Source organism: Callospermophilus lateralis, chromosome 1 (genome assembly GCF_048772815.1).
Source record: "Callospermophilus lateralis isolate mCalLat2 chromosome 1, mCalLat2.hap1, whole genome shotgun sequence".
NCBI lineage: Eukaryota > Metazoa > Chordata > Mammalia > Rodentia > Sciuridae > Callospermophilus > Callospermophilus lateralis.
The window spans coordinates 208,325,880-208,334,634 of record NC_135305.1 but is presented as its reverse complement, the minus strand read 5'-3'; the positions used below and the strand labels follow the sequence as shown (position 1 = coordinate 208,334,634).

The window sequence follows — 8,755 nt, the reverse complement described above, 5'->3', positions numbered from 1 at the left end:
CTCCAAAGCTTTTTCAGGCTTTCCTGGGAAGCATTGATGACCCCTTCCTTGGATCCTCAGGGTTTCTCCATACAATTAAATGCTTTATCTTATCTCTCATTTCTTTTTCTCCCTCCCCCCACCACCCCACCCCTTGTCTCTGGCTCATCCCTTGGTCAACAGAATTCACTTTAGAGAAACTGAAGTTGATTAGGTATGGTGGCATATGCCTGTAATCCAGCAACTCAAGAAATTGAGACAGGAGTATCCCAGTTTTAAGGCCAACCTCAAAATTTTAGCAAGACCCTGCCTCAAAATTTAAAAAAATAAAATAAAAAGGATAGGGGACATAACTCATTGGTAATCAATTCCCAGTACAAAATTAAAAAAAGAAAGAGATAGATAGACACAGACTGAAGATGGTTGAAGAGTTGTATAATTTTTAGGATATCCAGAGTTTGGGGCCAGGCACCATGGTACACACCTGCAATCCTAGTGATTTGGGAAGCTGAAGCAGGAGGATCACAGGATCACAAGTTCAAGGCCAGCCTCAGCAATTTAGCAAGGCCCTAAGCAACTTAGGGAAATGTTGTCTCAAAATAAAAAATAAAAAGGCCTGGGGGGGAGGGGGGAATGGGGGGCGGCCAGAACTCAGTGGTTAAGTACCCCTGGGTTTAATCCCTGGTGCAAAAAAAAAAAAAAAAGGAGTTTGGGAAAGAGGAACCCACAGCTCAGAATCCACAGCTCAGTTAGGCTGTTTATTGGAATATTCCACATCTCAAAGTTGGTGTCCAGATGAGAGCCACATCATTTCCCTAAGCCCTGAGGCTTCCACTGCATCTGAGTGGTTAGCTCCAGTGAAGCCCATCTACACATTTGAGCAAGGCAAGGTCAGGAGGCTGTGTCTCCATGCCTCTGTAAGGCAAGGCCATCTGACCAGGGCCAACTCAAAGGTCTTGTCTAGGAACTTAAGCAGCTTTGGCCATCAGAAGTTTTGGACCCAAGCTCTAAGCCTCTGCAGGGGCTGGAAGTATTTCTTACTCTTGTGTTTAATTAAAGATATGTGTAGGTCTCCCCATACTCTGAGCTTCAGTCCGGGACATAGAAGTACATCAGAATTCTGTTTGCCCTTCCAGAACCTTTGAAAACTCTTACTCTCTCCTACTTCCTTCACATAGAAGCCAGATCTTTGCTCCCCATTCCCACTATAGTACTGGGGGTTGAATCTAGGTCTAGGGACTTACATATGATAGGCAAGCACTCTGCCATCAAGCTCCATCCTCGGCCCTTTTTCATTTTTTAAAGGTTTTTATTAGTTATTGATGGACCTTTTTATTTATTTGCTTATATGTGGTGCTGAGAATCAAACCCAGTGCCTCACACATGCTAGGAAAACACTCTACCACTGAGCCACCACCCCAGGCCCCCTTTTTCTTTTTCTTTTTTTTTTTTTTTGAGAGAGAATTTTTAATATTTATTTTTTAGTTATCGGCGGACACAACATCTTTGTTTGTATGTGGTGCTGAGGATCGAACCCGGGCCGCACGCATGCCAGGCAAGCGTGCTACCGCTTGAGCCACATCCCCAGCCCCCCCCTTTTTCATTTTGAGACAGTCTCACTAAATTGTCCAGACTAGACTTAAACTTGTTACACTCTTGCCTCAAACTCCCAAGTAGCTGGGATTACAAGTGTGTAGCACCACATCTTGCTACTTTCTTTATAGCCTCTTTATAGCTGGAGCACCACCTATGCCCCAGGCCCTGCTCCATTGTTGGCAACTAAGAACCCAGAAGGACAATGAGCATTGTTAGGATCCTTTACCTTATCCTGGGCAGGCTCTTAGAATATGGAGATGAGTCAGAACTGCCTCTGCCTTCCAGATCCCACAAAGAATGGAGAGAGCCATGAAAATAAGTACCTCTAATATGGCACTAAAGAAGAGGCTGCAATGAGGGGAGGTGACCAGTATTCTAGAAGCATCAATTATGGAGAATGCAGGGAGGGGCCCCATCTTACTCATTTATTAATTACTCTGTCCTCTGGCAGTGAGGTATCCTGTAAAGTGAACTGCTCTAATGTCAGAAGACCTGAATCTGAGTCAGTCATGCTACTTTTTAGTTGGTGAATTATCACAACCTCAGTCTTTATTTTCTTATCCCTGCCTTGAAAGATGTGAGAAGGTAAAATAACAACAACAAAAAATACTGCAAAAGTGGTTGAACATTGTACAAATCTTTACTTCTGGGAATGTGTTTAGTATTGAGAACACTTTTTTCCAGCACATTCCACAGATTCTGACACACTGCTGTCACTTCAGTTTCTGTTGAATGGATGAATGAACAACTAAAAATGAAGAAACCAAAGGGCGAATGAACAGTAGAAACACACAAAAAAATGCTTTATTGAAAATAAAATCTAAGCTAGGCGCAGTGGCCCACACCTGTAAACCTAGCAGTTGGGGAGGCTGAGACAGGAGAATCCTGAATTCAAAGCCAGTCTCAGTAATGGCCAGGTAAGGTGCTAAGCAAGTCAGTGAAACCCTGTCTCTAAATGAAAAAATACAGGGGCTGGGGATGTGGCTCAAGCGGTAGCGCACTCGCCTGGCAAGCGTGCGGCCCGGGTTCGATCCTCAGCACCACATACAAACAAAGATGTTGTGTCTGCCGAAAACTAAAAAATAAATATTAAAATTCTCAAACTAACTAACTAACTAACTAAATAAATAAATGAAAAAATACAAAATAGGGCTGGGGATGTGGTTCAGTGGTCAAGTGCCCCTGAGTTCAATCCCCAGTACCAAATAAATAAATAAATAAAATCTAGCCAGGCAAGGTGGCGCATGCCTAGTGGCTTGAGAAGCTGAGGCTTGTGGATTGTGTGGTCAAAGCCAGCCTCAGTAAAAGCGAGGTGCTAAGCAACTCAGTGAGACCCTGTCTCATAATTAAATACAAAATAGAGCTGGAGATATGGCTCAGTGATTGTGTACTCCTGAGTTCAGTCCCTAGTACCCCCTCAAAACAACAACAACAACAAATAATAATAAAATCTGCTAGAGGGTACTCCATTATCAAAAAACGAACAAGGATCAAGTGTTTATCCAGGGTTGGACATCTGCGCCTCTGCCAGATCAGTACTAACTCCAGAGATGGGAGTTCAAATCATTCCCACAGGGGTGAAAGGACCTCTTCCCAAAGGAACAGTAGGCTTATTATTGGGACGCAGCTCTTCTACTCTAAAAGGACTTATGATAAGTCCTGGGGTAATTGATCCCGATTATGAAGGTGAAATAAAAATTATAGCCAGTTCTCCAAAGGGTATATCAGTAATTTCACCAGGAGATAGAATAGCACAGTTAATAATAATACCAAGCCTACATGATAAATTTTCCAGTCGTGCTGTAGAAAGAGGTTCCAAGGGATTAGGCTCCACAGGTGTAGATTGGGCTATGCTGTCTTTAAATTTATATTCTAGCCCCATGCTAAAACTAAATATTCAAGGACATGAAGTTAATGGGCTACTGGATACAGGTGCAGACCTTAGCATCATCTCTGGTCAAGAATGGCCAAAACATTGGCCATTACAACAAGCCACTCAAACGCTTCAAGGCCCAGGAGTGGCGACTAATCCCCATAGAAGTGCAATGGTATTAGATTGGAAGGATCCTGAAGGATGTGAAGGAACTATACAGCCATATGTATTGGATCATCTTCCTATAAATTTATGGGGACGAGATGTCCTAGATCAATTAGGTTTGACATTAACAAATAACATCAACCAAAATGCACCCACTATTATGACTAGACAAGGTTTTAGGAAAGGAAAAAGATTAGGAAAACAAGAACAAGGTATAGCAGCACCAATACAAATAGATCAAGGAACAGACAGACATGGGTTGGATTTTCAGAAAGGGCCACTGAGACAATAAAAATTACTTGGAAATCAGAAAGACCAGTATGGGTTCCTCAGTGGCCCCTGACTAAAGAAAAGATACAAGCAGCCCATGATCTGGTCAAACAACAATTAGCGGAAGGACATATACAACCTTCTGTATCTCCCCATAATACTCCCATTTTTGTCATCAAAAAGAAATCTGGTAAATGGAGATTATTGCAAGATTTAAGAGCCATTAATAATGAGATGGTTATTACGGGACCTGCTCAATCGGGGATTCCTCAATTGTCTGCTTTGCCAAAAACTTGGTATGTTTTAGTTATAGATACTAAAGATTGTTTTTTTTCAATTCCAATTCATCCTGAGGATAGTCCACGTTTTGCATTTACTATCCCTGCACTGAATCATGAAGGTCCTGATCAGAGATATGAATGGAAAGTACTCCCTCAAGGGATGGCTAACAGCCCAACTATGTGTCAAATTTATGTTTATGTTAACAAAGCAATCCAGCCACTTAGAAATCAAAATCCTGAACTACAAATATTTCACTATATGGATGATGTTTTATTAGCACACAAAGCTAAAAACACATTGCTAGAATATTATGCCACACTTACAAACTTATTAAAAAATTATAATCTAGAGATAGCAATAGATAAAATACAATTAAAATTTCCAATTAATTATTTAGGAGTTCTATTATCCTCAACCATGGTCCGTCCACCAAAAATTCAAATACGAGTAGATCAACTCAAATCACTTAATGACTTTCAAAAGTTATTAGGAGACATAAATTGGATAAGGCCTTATCTAGGTATACCAACAGGAGAGTTGGGACCTTTATTTGATATCCTAAAAGGTCCATCAGATCCAAATTCACCCCGAATGTTAACGCCTGAAGCAAGAAAGGCATTAAAAATCATTGAACATATATGGAAAATATGCATTTGGATAGAATTGATATAAGTTTGCCTTTATTATTTATTGTACTACCAACAAAAAATATTCCTACAGGAGTATTTTGGCAAGAAGGTCCATTATTTTTTTAAATTTTATTTATTTATTTTTTAATATTTATTTTTTAGTTTTTGGCGGACACAACATCTTTGTTTGTATGTGGTGCTGAGGATCGAACCCGGGCCGCACACATGCCAGGCGAGCGCGCTACCGCTTGAGCCACATCCCCAGCCCAAGAAGGTTTATTATTATGGATACATTTATCTTATTCTCCTAACACTATTCTTACTAGGTATCCTGAGGCTGTAGGACAATTAATACTCAAAGGAATAAAAGCAGCAAAGGGAGTGTTTGAAATTTCTCCCAATAAAATTATTACTCCATATACTATGAATCAAATTGATGAGTTAGCTAATGAGTTAAATACTTGGGCAATAATCATGTGCAAATCTAATGTTTCATTTGATAACCACTTACCATCTAATCCTTTATTGTCTTTTTGGTCATCGCATCCTGTAATATTTCCAAAAATGACAAGAAAAACACCTATCGGGAATGCTCCAAATATATTCACTGATGGGTCAAATAATGGTACAGCAGCAATAGTTACACCTGATCAAACTTTTACATTTTTAGTACCCAAACAATCAGCTCAAAAGATAGAGCTTAATGCAGTATTACAAGCTTTTGTGATGTTTAAAGATTCTATATTTAATTTATTTTCTGATAGTCAGTATATAGTTAATGCTATAGTATCCCTTGAAGATGCTGGTAGGATTTCCCCTTCCTCTACTGTTTTCTTTTTGCTTTCCACTATACAAAGTCTAATCTGGGACAGAAAAGATCCATTCTTTATAGGACATCTCAGGGCACATACAGGATTGCCTGGAGCCCTTAGTTTGGGCAATGATTTAGCAGATAAAACTACACATGACATACATATTTTCTCTACACTAGAAGAAGCTACAAATTTTCATAAAAGGTTCCATGTCAATGCTAATACTTTACAAAAGCGTTTTAAAATAACTAAGGAACAAGCTAGACATATAATAAAACAATGTCAAAACTGTGTGACCTTTTTACCACAAGTTAATCTTGGAATCAATCCTAGAGGATTGATACCTAACCATATTTGGCATATGGACGTCACACACTTTCCAGAATTTGGAAAATTAAAATATTTACATGTTACAGTTGATACTTCTTCTGGATTTTTGATGGGCTCCCTTCATGCCAGAGAAAAAACTAAAGATGTTATAGCTCATTGCTTACAAAATTTTGCCACTGTGGGCGTTCCAAAACAGTTAAAAACAGATAATGCCCCTGGTTATACTTCTACCTCTTTTAAACAATTTTGCTCATCATTTGGCATTACTCATATAACAGGAATCCCATACAATCCACAGGGACAAGGCATAGTTGAAAGAGCTCATCAAACTATTAAAATGTACTTATTAAAGCAAAAAGAAGGAATTGGGAAGGTTGGGAAGGGGTATATATTCCCCAAAGATAAATTTAAAATAACCCTTTTTACTCTAAACTTTTTTTTTTTAAAGAGAGAGGTGAGAGAGAGAGAGAGAGAGAGAGAGAGAGAATTTTTTTTAATATTTATTTTTTAGTTTTTGGCGGACACAACATCTTTGTCTGTATGTGGTGCTGAGGATCGAACCCAGGCCGCACGCATGCCAGGCAAGCGCGCTACCGCTTGAGCCACATCCCCAGCCCTTACTCTAAACTTTTTAAATTTGGATTCATCAGAGCTTGGTGCTGATAACGCCAAGGTCGCGGGTTCGATCCCCGTACGGGCCACCAAATGCCCATAGTCTGGCTGGGCACAATTCAGGAGCCACTTGTCAAAAGAAACTAACTTTATTTTTAGAACCACACATGCCAAACAAAACAGCTCCTCAGGAAAAAACCCTCAGAGCCCAACTGCCACCACTGGCTTCCCACTAGCCACTTTCACACCCACCAGCCTCTTCACCTCCCACAATCCTCCTGCTCTTGAGGCCGATTGGCTGGGTCGCATGGGCGAAGCCAAAAAAGTCCCCCAATGAGCAGCTCCGTGGTCTGAAAGGGCAGGGAAACAGCCCAATGAGCATCACCGCAGAGGAGCCAATCAGCTAGATGTTGCTAGATGTTGCTGGGGCCGCTGTGAGCCAATCATCAGCTGGTAGTCTGAAAGGGCAGGGAAACAGCTCAATGAGCATCTCCAATGAGCATCACCGCAGAGGAGCCAATCAGCTAGATGTTGCTGGGGCCGCTGTGAGCCAATCATCAGCCGGCAGTCTGAAAGTTTGCTGGCAGCTGGAAGTTTGCTGGGGCCCCTTAGGCTGTGGCTCTCAACATGTGTACTCCTGAGTTCAGTCCCTAGTACCCCCCCAAAACAACAACAGCAACAAATGATAATAAAATCTGCTAGGCATGGTGTTGTATGCATCTCAGTGGCTCAGGAGGCTGGGGCAGGAGGATGGAGAGTTCAAAGCCAGCCTCAGCAATTTAGCAAGGTCTTAAGCAACTTAGCAAGACTCTTTCTCAAAAAGAAACAAAAAGGGCTGGGATGTGGTTCAGTGGTTGAGCACCCCTGAGTTCAATCCCTGATACTAAGTAAATAAATAAATATCAAAGCTGAGTAATATCAGTTCTTTCCAGCTCAATTTCTGATATATCCTCTGAGAACAATATATTATGTGAGTTTTTGGAGCAAGGAGATCTAATAGGCCCTTATTCTTTCCACTCCATGCATTCACCTGTTATTGCAGAACCTCTAAGAACAGTGCACCCACTTGGAGGATTTTCTTCTAAATAGAAATAAATAGGGTGGGGTGTAGCTTAATTGTAGAGTTTGTGCTTAGCATTCACGAGGCTCTGGTTAAATCCCCAGCACCACAATAAATAAATAAAATGAACATGACAGTTGCCACTTTGGACACACTTATTATCAGGTAATGAGTAAAGAATTTTACATAACCTTATGAGATGATGACTATCTTATGGATGAAGAAACTGAGGTCAGAGATGTTAATTTACCCAGGTCACACAGGTTACAGGACTGGGATTGACATACTCTGGGCCTTTATTCTTGTCCACTTGCTGTAAATCCTTTCTATACGATAAGTACAAGCACATAGCTTTTGGGGGACAATATTTTGGTGTTGGGGATGGAATCCTGGGCCTCACAAGTGCTAAGCACTCTACCACTGAGCTATAACTCCAGCCCCAAGTTGGGCAAGGTGGCACACACCTGTAATCCCAGGGGCTCAGGAGGCTGAGGCGGGAGGATTGTGAGTTCAAAGCCAGCCTCAGCAACTTAGTGAGACCCTAAGCAACTCAGTGAGACCCTATCTCTAAATAAAATACAAAAAGTGGTTGGGGATGTGGTTCAGTGGTTGAGTGCCCTTTGGTTCAATCCCGGGCACTAAATACTACTACTACTACTAATAAGAATAACAGTAATAATAACCCCAATCCCAAGCATATAGTTCTGGACTAATTCACCCAATCTCTCATTACTACATAGTACAACTTTAACTCTGGTGCAGGGCTACTCTTTGACTTGGTGAATCTGGGTAGCAAGTTGAAAGAGACTACTCAGGGGAGACTGTTTTCCAAAAGGGTATTTATTTCCACTTCACTGATTCTAGGAACAAAGCCACTTCCTCCCTTTGTATTTCTCTGACATGAATTAGCCCATAAAAGCCCCATAATTCTCCCATGACAGGTACATCTACCACCTCCTTCTATTAGCTGGTCCAGGCAAGAGGCAGGATTGAAAGCATTACCCAGGCACAAGTGAGGAGCCTGAGGTCACTACTTCCCCATTTTCCCACAGGAGCACAGACCTAGACATTTTGATCTGAGGGCAGAACCTCCTATACAAATGGCATGGCCTATGATTTGAGTTCAGGAACTGCCTGGCATGGGAGA

The 8,755-nt window shown here is 41.2% G+C and overlaps 1 non-coding gene across 1 annotated transcript; it reads left to right on the top strand.

Annotated features, from left to right (window-relative positions):
- Window positions 1–7,421: 7,421 nt before the first annotated feature.
- On the top strand, window positions 7,422–7,615 carry LOC143384091 (U2 spliceosomal RNA). The gene has a single exon (XR_013089257.2). It is a non-coding gene; the product is annotated as a U2 spliceosomal RNA (small nuclear RNA).
- The last annotated feature ends 1,140 nt before the right edge of the window (window positions 7,616–8,755 follow it).